We start from the raw sequence: 17649 nt of genomic DNA, 5'->3' as shown, positions 1-17649 counted from the left end.
TCCAATTGTATAGGTTTAAAAAAAAATATGAAAAAAAGACAATCATGGTTGCTCTAATGTGATCATGTGATCACCAAATGACAGCTATTTCTGTATAACATGGTTCTTCCTTGTTCTCAGGGAACAAAATGAATTGCTACCTTTTGATGATTTGTTACCTAGGATACCTGGAAAGTAGTGCAATCACTAATAGTTCTGATTTATTAAGGTTTATAAAGACTGCAACTGGTATTTGTTAAGTGTGAACCAATATTCTTCCACTGGCTGCCAGGTTTGTTTTAATGCATTTTGTAGCAATACACAGAATCTTTAAATTAAATAATTAATTGTCTTAGATCAATATTTAGCTATGTAGTCACTCAAAAGCTACATAGATGATGTATTTAGGGTAAATATAGTAGCTTGTATTTCAAGATAGAATTCTAATTCTCAGTTCAAACTGTTGCTGGAATAACAAGTAATGAGCATTTTCAAAATGTAATTTTTAATAGAAGCTTTGTTAGGTCTTTAATTGTTGTACTGCTAAAAATGGTAAGTATCATATTACCTTACACCCATCTGAAACCTCATGTGCTAATACTGATACCTTAGGAATACATATAAAACATCTTGAAAGATCATTAATTTATAGATCAGCATTCATCATGAATTATAAATTCTGATCCGTCTAATAATATATTAAATGTGCAAGTTTATGTTTTTAACGGTCCTGTCTTTAGCAAAATATTTAGATCTTACATGAAAATATGTTTCAAAAGATCTGATCCACTACAAGCAGCAATTTGAATCTCAAGAATCAGTCACAACTCCCCAGCAGCCCTCTTGCCTACTTGAAAATGTTTATTGTTTAAAAAAAGATAGATAATCCCTTTATTAACAATACCCCAGTTGTGCATAACCAACATGGTTATATTAATATACTTTTTACCTCTGTGATTACCTTGTATCTAAACATTTTCAGACTGCCCCCTTATTTCAGTTCTTTAGACAGACTTGCATTTTAGCCAATCATTGCTGAATCATAAATAACTCCATAGGAGTGAGCAAAATATTATCTATATGGCACACATGAACTAATGCTGTCTAGCGGTGAACAACTGTCAAAATGCACTGAGATGAGAAGTGGCCTTCAACGGCTTATAAATTAGCATATGAGCCTACCTAGGTTTAGCTTTCAATAAAGACTACCAAGAGAACAAAGCACATTTTATGATAAAAGTAAATTGGAAAGTTGTTTAAAATTGCATGCACTATGTCAATGGTTTTCAAGCCTCCCCAACAGTCCAGGTATTCAGGATTACCTTGGAAAAGAGCAGGTAAAATAACCATATTTATTAATCAGCTGATTATTTCACCTATTCTCTAGTTCAGATATCCTCAAAATGTGGCCTGTTAGGGAGGCCTGAGGACAGGTTTAAAAAACCAGTGCCCTATCTGAATCATAAAAGTAAAATTTTGACTAGACTGTCCCTTTAACAAAGAGGCCTCAATTAGAATATGTCCGGAGCAGCATTTTTATGTCATTTTCAGGCAGAGAAGACTATTCTTCAATTGAGCACAATCACAGTAGCACATTTTCAACTGATTCTCAAACTCGCAAAGGGTTTTGCAGATCCTCAATAAAAAATGTATTTTCCCTATGGAGTCAAAAAGTTCTCTGCAATTTCAATACATTTTCATGTCAATTTTCAACAGCTTTTTGAGACCTATTCGGCACCTCTAGACACTTAATAATTAATCGAATAAGCTTTTTAGACATGTTTAAAACACTATTTCACAACCATTTCCAGGTTGTCTATTTGCTTGCACATATGGTAAACACACAGAAATGGCCACTGGACACATTCTAGATGTTTATTAACATATATTGTATCGATTCATTAAACCTCCTACCTATTAGAGAGGCTTTATATAGTAAACAGGGTCCACATTTACAAAGGGGCATATGCAAATGTAGATGTGTAGACTACCGGATATCATGTACAGCTAAAAGGATCTGCAAGGATATGCATTCATGGCCATAAGTTCAATAATGTAAGCACGAGTTTGAATCTAGTATGCATGGATGTGCGTCCCCTTTAAAAACCGAGTCACAAAGGTGTGATCTTGTTTAAGGGTCTCTTAGGAAGATACAAAGCAGCAAGTCAGTAGGTTCAGAAGGGTCACAAATTATAGTTAAAAAATATAATTTATGCCTACCTGATAAATTAATTTCTTTCATGGTGGTGAGAGTCCACTATACATTACTCCAGAAAATTATACTCCTTGCCACTAGATGGCGGAAAAGGTCCACAAACTCCCAGAGCCCTAAAAACACCTTCCATCTTACTGGAAACTATTCTGATGTATAGCCAAGCTAGAAAAAAAGAACGTAGGGAAAAGACCGGTGCATACTCAAGCTGCATCTAGAAACAAACAATCATAATAAAAACAATTGGACAGGGGCTTGTGGACTCTCACTACCATGAAGGAAAGAAATGTATGAGGTAAGCATAAATTATATTTTTTTCATATAGGTGGTGAGAGTTCACAATCAATTACTCCTGGGAACTCTGAGACTCTATGTATACTTTTACAAAATTCTACCATTTTGATGTTTTTGCTTCTTATGATGCAGCTTTTTGTGTTGGTGAGAGTCCATGGGGGGGGTAGTTATTTCTTCAGCACATCTTTTTTTCCCTGCTCGTTTTATGGCTCTTATTTCTTTTTCTTACCTTGCTTGGCTGAGGTATGTGTGAGTTTAGAGAGGTTTTATAGGGTTTGGGAATATTTGCCTCCTCCTAGTGGGAGAAAAAGTAATTCCCAAGAGTAATGGATTATAGACTCTCACTACCAGGTGTGCATAAATGATGTTTTTTTCTGCTACAAAAAGTAATGCCCTTTACAAGACTGGACATGCAATATAAATAATTATTTGTCACTTTAAGAAGATAAGATAAATTCCCTACAAAACCCATTAAGGTTATATACAAAAATCAAGTTTTATTTTCAGTTTTGGAACGAAAATAATGCTTTGAAATAATACATGCATAGCAAAGTAAAATGTAAGAGCACAAAGACATACAAGCATGCTCAAAGTAAATATTTTTGCATTAGCTTTAAAGGCTGGATTATTTAAGTAAAAAAAGCACTGAGTGCAAATGTGGCAAGCATGTAATATTTTCTATTTCATAATATTTTGAAAATATCATAATGCTTGCTGTTCTGAAAAAGGCTGTTCATGAAAAATGCATTTACACTAATGGAACCAAATCCCACTCGGCAAGGTACTTGGAAATTTTCTACTCTGCAAATATCAGAACTGAAAGTGCAAGGACACTTGAAATAAATATTTCATTGTGGCATTTTAACCGTGCATTTACATTGTAAAAATAAGAGTCTTCAAATTTGTTTAGAAAAGTCTATAATTGTTATTTAGTTAAAATCTGTAGACATTTAATTAAATGTAACATTTTTTAAAAACAAAGTTTCTCATTAATTATATTTATTATAAGGAGTCTATATACAATACATATGTGAAATGTATCATCTACCATATGTGCATGCCGCACAAGTTATTTATATACAAATAGTTGAATGAAACTAAATTTATACAAGCCAATTTATGAAACACTCAATAATTTGAAATCCTGGGATTGGAGCAGACATTCATGTCTCTATGTGACTCCCTAGTATCCCAATCTAGCTCAAATTTTCATGAAAAAAAAATACATTCTTTTCAAGTTGAATGTTAAGACCACATTAGAAGATACCTTTGAACTGACATTGATTTTTTTCCTTTCCCACCTCCTCTGTGGTCTAGAATATTATAAGAAGACAGGGACACCACACAAAAAGGCTATAAGAAGCAGTAATTACTTGTATAGGATTCATAAAAAAAAAGTCTAGAGTCCATGAAATTTCTCCAAAAACAATGTTTGACATGTACTTAAACATTATAGATGTCTCAAACATGTTTCACACAGGCAGCCGTAATTACCTGTATAGGATTCACAAAAAAGGTCCCAGAAACTTCTCCAAAAGCAATGTGTTTGACATGTACTTAAAATTTACAGACCTCTCAAACACATTTCACAACTATCTAATTATGGTATAGAAAATGATCAAATTTCATTATGTTTTCCAGGATCACCATCTTTATCTATTTATTTAAGAAAAACATGTGACCAGATGGAGCATCAACCCTTTATATTGTATGTGCACACACTCTGTAATGTACTGGCAAAACTTACTGTATGTTACACAACATTTTTACAACAATAAGTTTCAGATATTAAAGATCGATCCAAAACAAAAGTTGGACCAGAAGGTAAATCTCTGTCAAGACTGATGTAGAAAAGGATCCCAGTAGCGCAGTATAGCTAGCACGACTGCTAGAAAACACAGGAGTGCGTGGTTCAGAAGGAAAATCCTAGAGCAAGGTAAAACTTTCCGAGGACAGGGCAGGCAGCAAATGTTCATAAACGGTAGTACAAGCAAGAGGTCAGGACAGGCAGCAAAGCTTTATATTGGTAGTCTGGGGAGGCAACAATAGTTCATAAATGGAAAACTTGGCAAAAATATCAGGTAACTAACTCATAGACAGGACTTCACTCAAGAATAGCTCTTTAATAACTGAGCACTGAGTTCACGGAATAGCAGTACTTTATAGGGTTGCTAAATGAGTAACAGCTGGTAAGGGGTGTGGTGTTGGCTTAAATTTTATTACAAGACCAGAGACTCCTATTTTGCATATCTTTCTTTACTACTCATATGCAGCCTTTAAAAGTAAACAATAACATATATTGAAATACAATAAGAAGCAAACATGAGAGCTGCTTATAACCAACAAGAAAAAACAGCCAATCAGAGAAGGGAGATGACTATAAACAGACCACTATACTGTCAAACCTCCTCTTTCTTTTGCTGCTCATCAAGAGATAAGTATTCTAACACAACTGTATTTTTATTATTGAATAAAGAATTTCATTTACTTTTGTTCATATTTATATATATTTATTTCATTCGTTTTTTGTATTTCCTTTGTTATTTACTTTGTTTTGTGCCTGTCATTTGTTTCTTTCTATTTCCCTTTTTATTATATTTCCATTTTTTGCTCCATCCGTTTTTCACTTTTTTTTATCCCCTGCTGTTCACTTTATCTCCTTAGTGCTTTTTAACTTATACTTACTTTCCGTTTTTCAGTTGCAGTTTAATCCACCGTTTTTCGCTAGCCCCCTAGCCTGAGTATCCATTTCAGGTTTTTTCTACTACAGCGCACATCGGCGCCGCCATTTTGGGGGCTGTCCTGAGGCTCTCTTTCCACCCTCTCTCCTGACGTGTGGAAGAGACGCCTCAGTTCAGCTCCGGTGGCCATACAAGCAACTTTGTTTCATTACGGTTGTTGCTTTGGCCTATTGATTAAAATATCTTTGCCGTTTTCTGGTTTCTGTTGCCATCTTGTGGCAAATATTGTACTTACACTACAGTTTAATAACAAATTGAGTTTTGCTACTAGAGTTTTTTCCTGAAGTAAAAAAGTTCCTGTTTTAATATCTGTTACAAAAAAAATATTTTATTTGCAATTGTTATCTTATAATTTGTTATATTATATATTTAATTTATCAGCTGAAGATTTAAATTTATTTAATTTTTTTCACTTTTCTCAAAAACATTTTTAAATATATTTCAAATATGTCTGAAATCCCTGAAGGGAATAACCCTTTAACTGCACACTCTGTGCAAGTTATGATTGACTCTGCTATGAGTAAGTTATTTAATAAAATGACCAATTTAATGGGTATCAAGGATTCCAAAAAAAAAAAAAAAAAAAAAAGAATCCTTCAATTGCTGTACAAGCAAGCAAAAAATTAATTGTCAAATCACGTCAGTTACTTTCTGACACCTTTCCTCACAGCAAAGGAAGCAAAACTGCTGTTAAATGAACCCTGCACCCCAAGGGTCCTCAAATGGGGAATTCTATGGAAATGTCAAAATCAAAATCCAAATTAAAAAGTATTGAAAAAATCCATTCCACTAATTCAAATTCTTCAGAAGAAAATGACTACACTGACATTAATTCTGATTTTTTTGATAATTCAGACGACTGTAATTATTCTCCAACTGCCAAAAAACACAAAAAGATGACAAAATTCTTAAATATTTTTAATGAGGAAGAGGAAGATGAATTTTTAGATTGTCTGGGCAACCCAAGGTTTAACCCAGACAAATTACACCATCCCCATTCATCGTAATGGTGCCCTTCAATTGCTATTGCTAAATTTATTGATTTTCAGCTTCGCAAACCCCTAAAGAAGCAAGCCAGATCTAGGTGAACTAACCAATCGTTTTCTCTCAGACATTCTCTTAAAAAGAGAATGTCTGAGAGAAAACGATTGGTTAGTTCGCCTAGATCTCACGGACGTGTATTTGACCTTCAGGTTGCCCAAGAACATTGGAAATATTTGATCTTCGGTTGGAAAGACCAATTTTGGAATTTTACCTGCCTTCCTTTTGGTCTATCCTCAGCTCCTTGGATTTTCACCAAGCTATTGAAACCCGTGGTAGCTTGCCTTAGACTTCGTGGTGTTCATCTAATAATTTATTTGGACGACATTCTTATTATGGATCAAGATTTCCTAGCTCTTCAGAATCACCTGTATTCAACAATTTCTCTAGGTTTTATCGTGAACAAACAGAAGCCAATTCTCCTCCCTACCAGATCTTTGATTTTTCTAGGATTTCAAATAGACACAGTCTTATCTACCTTGAGTGTTCCTTCAGACAAAGTGAAGAATATCAAGAAAGAAATTTTGAAAACTTTATCCAAGGAGTCAGTCCCTATCAGGACTATAGCCAGGATAGTAGGGTTATTTTCATCCTCTATTCAGACTATATTCCCCACTCCATTACACTATCACGAACTCCAGAGATTAAAAATTCTTCATTTGAGAAAAGGTTTTTCCTACTCTCATTTGATTTCCCTTTCTTCAGAAGCCAAGGACGAACTTTTCTGGTGGCTTTCTCATTTGGAAGCCTGGAATGGAAGAGCCATTTTTGGCAAGACTCCAGATTTCGTTATCGAATCCGACGCAAGTCTTTCAGGCTGGGGAGCTTGTTGCGGTCCCTCCATCACAGGTGGCAAATGGACTCTGGAAGAGAAACGATTCCATATCAATTGTTTAGAATTATTGGCTGGCTCGTTTGCAGTCAAAAGTTTTGCTAAATTTTCTTCTCCAGTTTCCATTCTCCTGCGTATGGACAATATCTCAGTGGTACGATATCTCAATCATTTGGGAGGTACCAAATACAGAGATTTATCCAATATAACCAAAGAGTTTATTCACCTTTGTTTAGACAGGAATATTTCTATCAAAGCAGAGTATATTCCAGGTGAATCAAATTCGGTTGCGGATTGGGGATCTCGTCATTTGACGGATTTCAGCGCCTGGAAATTGGACAAGAACATTTTCCTTTCTCTCCAATCTCTCAGGGGTCCTTTTTGTTTGGATCTTTTCACATCCAGGACCAATTTTCAGATTTGTCCGTATTTCAGTTGGCGTCCGGATCCGGAGGCAGCGGCCATAGATGCTTTTCTCCTTCCCTGGCCCCTTCAGAAAGCCTACGCTTTCTCTCCTTTTTCAATGATTCTGAGGACAATTTCAACTGTTCGCAGGGATCTTCTTCGTTTAACGATTGTGACCCCCCTTTAGCCGACACAATCGTGGTACCCTTCTTTCCTCGAGATGTCCATCAATCTCCCGATTCTATTTCCTCCCCTGCCTCATCTTCTTATGAACCCGGATGGCAGTTTTCACAATCTAGTTCTCCAAGGCTCTCTTCTCCTAGTAGCATGGATGATCTCAGGGGACCCTGGTCTCTCCGAGGCCTTTTGGAAGGAGCTAAATCTCTCATCCAGGATTCCTGGGCCCCAGGGACTCGTAAATGCTACTTCGCAGCATGGTCTAAATGGTCTTGCTGGTGCTTGAATCTAGAACTCTGTCTTTCAGAAATCCTTCTGACAATCAGCTCTTGATTTCTTTTGCTCCTCCTTATTCTCCTATAACGTCTACTTCCATTGCAAGATGGGTTAAATGGGTCATGAAAGAAGCCGGTACTGATATCTCTTTTACAGCTCATTCTGTTAGAGGTTTGAGTGCGGCAGATTGGTCTTCAGATTCTATTTTTAAACAATTTTATTTCAGACCCATTCAGCACGCTTCTCTTAATCTTTTTTCCTAATTTTTCCTATTAAGCTTTAAACTTGCAAAATAGGAGTCTCTGGTCTTGTAATACAATTTAGATTATTCAAATTCTTTGAAGGTATAATCTAGATTTTATTAAAGACACAGAGACGAGTATTTTTCCACCTCAAATATGTTGTTATTTCCCTCCCTTTTGTCAATTATATATTACTAATTAGTTTTTTGTCTTTAACAGTTTCCATCTGAATGCAATTCATTTTTTTTATTTGAATTTAATCCTTCATTTCAAGATACCCATCCTTCTTTTTGGACGACTTTGATTTCTTCAATCAATCTCATCAGCTCTAAAGAATTCTTCAATCAATTCTTCACCTCATTGGCTTCTGTGATTTTATGCTTTTTTGGACTTTTTGGACTGTTTATGTTTATTAATATTATGTTCTTTGTGAGCATCAATTAGAAAGAGGAGGTTTGACAGTATAGTGGTCTGTTTATAGTCATCTCCCTTCTCTGATTGGCTGTTTTTTCTTGTTGGTTATAAGCAGCTCTCATGTTTGCTTCTTATTGTATTTCAGTATATGTTATTGTTTACTTTTAAAGGCTGCATATGAGTAGTAAAGAAAGATATGCAAAATACTCGTCTCTGTGTCTTTAATAAAATCTAGATTATACCTTCAAAGAATTAGGATAATCGGAATTTCTCTCATCTTCTGTGCAATACTGTTTGTTCAATACTGCATTGCTGCCACTAGGTGGCGTGCTTTTGCAACTGCTGCAATAGCCTAGCTCAGTGTTTTTCAACCAGTGTGCGATGGCACACTAGTGTGCCATGAGAGATCCTCAGGTGTGCCACGGCAGACTGACAACAGTGCGAGGGTGTCCCTCTTTTAAATTTTAAAATATTGGGAGGTATGTGAGAGCCTGGCTCATCAGGCATGGTATATATATATATATATATATATATATATATATATATATATATATATATACTGTATTAGGCTACAATGTGGGATTTTGTAAAATTTTGGGATGGTGGTGTGCCGCAGGATTTTTTTTATGTAAAAAAGTGTGCCACGGCAAAAAAAAAGGTTGAAAATCACTGGCCTAGCTACTCATAACTGCTGCTGCAGTTTGTAGTGAAGAGAAATAATGTTCTCTGTCTTTACAGATAAACCAAATATAATCAGAATAGTGGTAGCAAGCACAGAAATAATGTTACACCAATATACTCCTATTCCAGTTCCCCTGTTGTTACGTTTCCGCACTGGTCTTGGCTTCCAACTGGTTTCCTCCAGTAACAGAATGCCTTTTGGACAGTACTATATTTTATATACTTGACACTCTATAAGCCATTTAGGTTATCGCTATATACTTTGTTATATATGTACTTAGCCTTGGGACAGTTATATATATATATATATATATATATATATATATATATATATATATATAGATATATATATATTATTTAATATTTCCCCTCTTCAAGTGTTAATATTTTCATTTTATTTGTATTTTTTACTCTTCAGCATTCTCACATACATATTGTGTTGCATGCTTGTCGGCATGATAGTGAGAGTGCTTTTTGGCCCCCGTTTCTATTTTATATGACGTACGTTGGACTTGGGCCTGACTTTACAAGTGTGTCTTGTATTAGTAATTTTTCAAGTTGTAGGTTTTTTAGAGTTTATTTTTCATAAGGGGTAAGTGGCTCCCTTTCTTCAAGAGTTCTTTTAATGGGGATATTATCATTTAACTTTTGCAGTTATGGAGCCTTGTAATTTGGTCCCTTAAGCTACCTTTGAAGCTAGGTCATTTGAACATTTTACTACCAGTGTTTAATGTTTATATTGTTATGTGCTAAGGTGTTTCTTTCAGCAATCTTAAGCAATAAATGTATTAATCTTTTAGTGCATTCTGACTATTACTACTAATGTTCTTGCTTCAAAGGGTATTATTGCTCCTTCTGTTGTTCCTTACAGGAAGAATATACTACTTTTTCTCCTAGCATTATGAACTCCATTCAAACAACAGTGCTAAAATGTTAGTGGCCATGTCTCTTTCAACAAATAAGCGTAAAAGGTCAGTTAAGAATTGACTGTCTTTTAGTTATGAGGCTGCTGTGTCCTCAGAGGGGGCGTTTTTTTCTTTGTTGAGCAAGTCTTAATCTGGTCATTTTACTGACATCCTTTTAAGGTCAGATTTTCCCTTAATGTTTCAGTATCTTTTACTGAATATGAGCACTATACCCTCTGCTTGCAAGGCTGAAAAGCTGGATAGCAGAACAATTTATTTGCTCTGGGGAATCTTATCCCCCATCCAAGTTTGCATATAGGTGCAGTCCTTGATTGAGAGGTTTTGGTAGGGGTTAGCTTACTCCTTTTTCAGAAAGCTTGATTTTAGCCTGTCCAGGCTCCTTTAATTCATATTATAGTCTCAAGGATATTGAATAGATTCAGATCAAGGTCTCCTAAGAGAGGGTTTTTTTTTGTTCTATGTTCCTAGGAACTCTATATATGCTCAGGTAGATGGTAACTCCAACCTTTTATTTTTTCCATAAGTAGGAAGGAACTTTCAGATGTATTCTGATCTTAAAAATTTGTACAAGTTTCTCAAGATCCTACTTTCGAAATGGAAACCATTTAGACTTTTCTGTGAGGTCAGTTTATGTTCTCAATAAATTTTAAGGATGCTTACCTTATGTTCTTATTTATAGGAACATCATTGGTTTCTGAGGATTTCTTTTTTTGGACAAGCTTTTTTAGTTTGTTGTTATTCGGTTTGGTCTGGCTACACATCTCAGAATGTACTCTAAGGTTCTGGATACCCTTTTATTTGTAATCAGTTCTCAGAGTATTGCAGTGTTTCCTGGCTTGGATGGTCTCTTGGATCAAGTTCAATCTTTTCATTTGGCAGTATTTATCTCCTGCAGACTGCTTTTTCAACAACAAGGTTGGAAAGTAATTTTCCAAACGGTTTACTGGTTCCACAGATAAAGGTTGATTTATGGATATTTTATAGATTCATTTTCTTTGAGACTTTCTTTCGCAGAGCAAAGACAATTGAAGCTGGGGTTTGCCCTTTAGAACATTCAGGCCTCGAATTATGAAAGCGTCAATCTTGGTGCATTCCCTGGCGTCAATACGCTCATCAGACATCGCTGCCGCGGATCTACATATGATGCCCTTATTTATCAAAAAGTCTGTCAAAAACATGCGCATCAGATATGGAGCGATGAGCATCGAACTTTGATAAATTCATCGATTTTGTTTTTTTCCAACGTTATTTATATCATTTCATCACTGTCCATGAACAAGCACCTTTCTCTAAAGCTAATCTTTTATTTTTCATCTGTTAATGTTAAGCTATAGTCATACCTGAACGAACAATAATAGCTCATAGATATTTATTTTTCTATTTATTTGTTTTACAAAAAAATCTGATATATGACATTTTCACATAAATTAATGTGTATTAGTATTTCTCTGATACATGATATGCCTATCTCATATATATATATATTTTTAAATGGTTATTAATGCTAGAATTTTTACATATATTTTGGCACAAACTTGTATATATATATATATATATATATATATATATATATATATATATATATATCAGTGAACAAATGGCTGCACTCACTGGTCCTTTCAATCAAAATATTTATTTATGTGACGTTTCGGGGACCGTATCCCCTTCCTCAGACAGAGGACACATGCAAGATGCATCCCTTTATACAAACACCAGTAAAATCAAATAGAGACCCCACCCCCCACAAAGTGGAGAAAAAACCGCCAAAGGTTGTCATGGCAACCTCCCAAACACAGTGAACACAATACATAAACAATGATACACAAAAGAAAAGAAATAATGAAGAAATAAATATAACCATCAATAACACATCTCATTAGTGATTGCAGCAACTAGAGATCATTTACAAATAACTAAATAAAGTTGCATTTCTAGTATACGTGTATTTTACCTACGCTGTAACCTTAATGGATTGCAGACCCGCAACTGCTCACAAAAGAATTATACCATTAGTATACCCTATTGTATATGCTGATGGTACTGTTTAATATTTACAAACATTGGGGGAAGGAAACGAAAGAAAAACAATCACGCTCACCCATTAATACATAAATAAGCATGGCATTCTCATACCTCAAAACCGCTGCAGCTCAGAGCGCGTGTACATGCAGGGCTGGGGGCGTTGCTAACAGTGTAAGCCCGAAGACAGCATGTGGTACGTCATCACGTAACCAATGTAAACACAGGCTCAGCTGTTCACCCGGGGGAACACTCGTAGCATCAAAGGCCTAAAGCGGCAGCTAACACACTAACAGGCTAGTGCTGCTGATACGTTAATGGGGGACAATAATCCTACAGGACATCCGCATGCTAAATAGGCTATATATACAAGTAATGGCCATATGTCATCTTACACAGTATCTAAACAACACACAGTCTTAGTACTAGCTGGTGCAGCTTGGGATATAGCATAATATAACTAATGTATAACAAATATTGTATAAAAATTTGTAAAAAAATGTAGACCAATTATAAACGAAAAAAAAAATTTTAGACAAATATTTAACGAAAATTTTTTTTTTTGTATGGCATATATCAACTTAAGGTAAGATGAATAAGCTAGTAAGGCAATCAATCTGGGGTAGAGCCAGATTACCAATTAAACAAGTAAAATGTGGAAAATGAAAATTGTCAACTATGCATATAATGTAAGAACATATCTATTTCAAAGGGAAATAATTATCACAGATGTTAAACATTAAATGTTACCTAATATCCAAATGGACCAAGACTACTATATACCTATAGGGCGCTAGGGACCAAATAATAAGTTAACGGATCTGTCTTTAAATAAGATTGAAAATACTAATGAAACTACTAGAATTATTAAACCTACCAAATTCTCATGGCTCCTGGACTCTCAATAGAAAGAAATAGGCTCATGGACTCCCAAACATACTGGATCATTGGACAGCCCATTGAATAAACTCATTAAAGAAAACAATGCCAGTCTAGCATTGAATTTAGTCCCTTAGGTTGGATGGTATTCAAACGATATGTCCATCTGGCTTCAATTTGAAGAAGGATTCTATTTCTATCACCACCCCTCTTCAATGGGGGAACGTGGTCTATGAGGACAAAGCGTAGATCAGTAGGATTATGTCCCGCCTCCAAAAAATGTCTGGCAACTGGTTGGTCACTTTTCTGATCCTTGATTGCTGTTCTTATGGCCGAATGATGGTTTGCCATACGAGTTCGGGCATCATCAGATGTTTTGCCCACATAGAACTTCGCACAACTGCAACTCAGTAGATAGACAACAAACGTAGTGGTGCATGTCAGCCGATGTCTTATCGTGAATTTCTTCTTCTTGTGGGGATGGCTGAATGTAGCTCCAGGAAGCATTGAGTTGCACGTAGTGCATCCGATGCACTGATAACAGCCAAGTTTTTTTGGTTGAAGCCAAGTGAGTTGTTGGTAACAGTGACTCGGATCTGTCTTCATGAGGAGGTCCCTCAAACTGGTATTCCTTTTGTAGCCCACCCTAGGGGGTGCCCAATTAGATAGAGGAAGACTTGGATCACTTTGCATAATGTGCCAATGGCGACGTAGACTCATCCCGGTAGTTCTTAAATCTGGAGTATACTTGGTGACAAAAGTCATCCGTGGGTTTGTATCATCCATTTTCTTCAGATTAGCCAAACTGGCCGCTGTGCATTTTTCTTTTGCTTGTTTAATACATCTTGGGTTGTATCCTCTATCCAATAATTTGTTGCTCATTAGCTCTAATTGTATACTTTGATTGGAGTCATGACTATTGTTCCCAATGACCCTTGTCATTTGGGCTTGAGGTATAGCTTGTAGTAATGCCGGAGGGTGACAACTAGTGGCATGGAGCAGTGCATTTCTATCCGTTGGTTTCTGATATAGAGTATTGCCAAGTTTATTTTCTACTTTAAAGATCCTTAGATCCAAAAAGTCCACTGACTCTGTACTGTGTAACAGCTTGAATTTCTCTGGAGTATCTAATTGGTTCAGAATAGTAAACCATTCGATAAGGTCATGTTCAGACCCTGCCCAAATCAGGAACAGGTCGTCTATGTACCTTTTGTAGAAAATTACCTCCTTTTTATGTTGTACCACCATTACTGTGCGCTCGAAGTTTTCCATATACAGATTTGCCAGAGAGGGGGCCACATTCGAGCCCATGGCCATGCCGGTGATTTGCTGATAGAAGAACTTCTCAAACCGGAAGTAGTTGAGAGTAAGGCTCAAATCCAAAAGTTCCAATAGATAATCAACCGGTGGGCCAACATAGGGATACTTCAATAGACTGTCACGTACACATCTCTTGCCATCTTCATGTGGAATTATTGTATATAGACTTGTGACGTCTGCTGTCACCAATAGCCAGTGTTCTTCAATCTCTAACGTGCGTAATGAATCAAGTAATTGGGATGAGTCCCTCAGAAATGAAGCCATCTGTTTCACACATGGTTGTAAGTAATAGTCCACATAGATGGCCAATTTGGAAGTACACGAACCCCTGGCGGAGACAATTGGTCGTCCTGGAGGGTGATTGATGTCCCTATGTATCTTTGGAAGCGTATACAATATAGGGCACACTGGGTGTTGAACCTTCAGGAAAGAGACTGTTTCAGAGTCTATCCATCCATTGTTATATCCTCGGTCAATTGAGTCAAAGATCAATGACTGAAATCTTACTGTTGGATTCCCACTAAGCCGAATATAGGTTTTATTGTCGGCTAGTTGTGTCATAATCTCATTCTTGAAGTCGCTATAATTTTGGACCACCACGGCCCCACCTTTATCCGCTGACCTAATGATGATTGAAGCATCACTGGCCAAGGATTTGATCACCTCCCTTTCATCTTGGGGTAGATTGTGCCGAAATTTAGATGAGGAGCAATCATTTAGTTCTTGAGTGACCAACCGCATGTAGGTTTTTATGCTAGAATTGGAACTGATGGGGTCAAAGACACTCTGTTTCTTAAAAGGAATTGGCATACTGTTAGCATCTTGATCCCTAAAGTGATGCTTTAAACGTAGCAGTCTTTGAAATTTCTGACAATCAATGTAGATGTCAAAGGGATCAGCCTTGCGTGTAGGTACAAAGTTCAACCCCTTATTTAAAAGTCTGTGTTCTGCTTCAGATAAGACATGATTACTGATATTCAGAACCAGTCCTGTATTTTCAACTCCAGTAGTTGTTATCTTGGAGGTATAGGTGGTTTTGCTGTGCCACCCACCCCTCCGCGGGTGCGGCCTCTTCCTCGTATTCGTTGACCTGAACGGGTGGTAACCCCGTGAAAAAAATGTTGATCCCCAGTCATGGGTGCCATATCACCTTCGCTTGTTTGTGGAACATCAGAGTCAGATCCTGAACTACTGTCCATAGTTTGTAGCGATCTCTTAGTATATTAGCATTGGCGTCTCTGTCTCCTGTAACCATAATTACTCCTATTGTCTCCAGTGAGCCATTGATAGACCCTCTTTTCTTTGTGGTCCTCACACACCATAGTGAGCTTCCGATTCTTAAACTGGATTAATTCATCCTTATACTGTTTTAACTGCGTGGTTAATTTCTCCAGCCAGGGTTCTGTATCATCAGCTGTCATCATCTCAAGCTTCTTTACTTCAAGGTCATTGATTTCACCCCTGATTTTATCTAGGAGTATTCTCACCTCTTCAGTTACAAGTAGAATCAAATCTATACTACACTTGTTTAAGATGGCACACCATTTCCTACAGAATTCACTGTTTGTCCGTCCAATAGTGGGTAAATTCCTGACTCGAAAACCTCTTGGAATAAGTTTTCTCCTGTAGTAGTCTGATAGATATACTCCATGTAACTTAAGGTCAATCTCTTTTTTCTTTAATTTTAAAAGAGCCAAAAACACAGAGTTTGCTGATTCAGTGCCGGTAGTGTCATCCTCAGCAGAGAATAAAATCCTAGCGGCATCCACCTCTGTAAAGGTTAGCACTTCAGTGTCCTCAATATCGGTATCCATACTGATGTAATGAGAGTGGTTATAAAAGAAAGCAGTGATAAAGTAAATCCCAAAAGTTCACCGTGAATATAAAACTGAGTACAAACTCAGAAAAACGGTTTCCAGGGAAGAGGCATTTCTTAATTGGTGGGTGCTTCAACAAAAATTGATCCAAATATAAGCAGCAGGAGAGCACTCTCACTTCAAAATTCAATGTGCCAGGGTGCATGCAAAAAGTGAATAATATCAATGAACAAATGGCTGCACTCACTGGTCCTTTCAATCAAAATATTTATTTATGTGACGTTTCGGGGAACATATCCCCTTCCTCAGACAGAGGACACATGCAAGATGCATCCCTTTATACAAAGAATACAAGAATGAGATTATGACACAACTAGCCGACAATAAAACCTATATTCGGCTTAGTGGGAATCCAACAGTAAGATTTCAGTCATTGATCTTTGCCTCAATTGACCGAGGATATAACAATGGATGGATAGACTCTGAAACAGTCTCTTTCCTGAAGGTTCAACACCCAGTGTGCCCTATATTGCATACGCTTCCAAAGATATATAATCACCCTCCAGGACGACCAATTGTCTCCGCCAGGGGTTCGTGTACTTCCAAATTGGCCATCTATGTGGACTATTACTTACAACCATGTGTGAAACAGATGGCTTCATTTCTGAGGGACTCATCCCAATTACTTGATTCATTACGCACGTTAGAGATTGAAGAACACTGGCTATTGGTGACAGCAGACGTCACAAGTCTATATACAATAATTCCACATGAAGATGGCAAGAGATGTGTACGTGACAGTCTATTGAAGTATCCCTATGTTGGCCCACCGGTTGATTATCTATTGGAACTTTTGGATTTGAGCCTTACTCTCAACTACTTCCGGTTTGAGAAGTCCTTCTATCAGCAAATCACCGGCACGGCCATGGGCTCGAATGTGGCCCCCTCTCTGGCAAATCTGTATATGGAAAACTTTGAGCGCACAGTAATGGCGGTACAACATAAAAAGGAGGTAATTTTCTACAAAAGGTACATAGACGACCTGTTCCTGATTTGGGCAGGGTCTGAACATGACCTTATCGAATGGTTTACTATTCTGAACCAATTAGATACTCCAGTGAAATTCAAGATGTTACACAGTACAGAGTTAGTGGACTTTTTGGATCTAAGGATCTTTAAAGTAGAAAATAAACTTGGCAATACTCTATATCAGAAACCAATGGATAGAAATGCACTGCTCCATGCCACTAGTTGTCACCCTCCGGCATTACTACAAGCTATACCTCAAGCCCAAATGACAAGGGTCATTAGGAACAATAGTCATGACTCCAATCAAAGTATACAATTAGAGCTAATGAGCAACAAATTCTTGGATAGAGGATACAACCCAAGAT

Source organism: Bombina bombina, chromosome 2 (genome assembly GCF_027579735.1).
Source record: "Bombina bombina isolate aBomBom1 chromosome 2, aBomBom1.pri, whole genome shotgun sequence".
Classification (NCBI taxonomy): domain Eukaryota; kingdom Metazoa; phylum Chordata; class Amphibia; order Anura; family Bombinatoridae; genus Bombina; species Bombina bombina.
The sequence above is the reverse complement of the archived record's forward strand: the minus strand, read 5'-3'. Positions refer to the sequence as shown.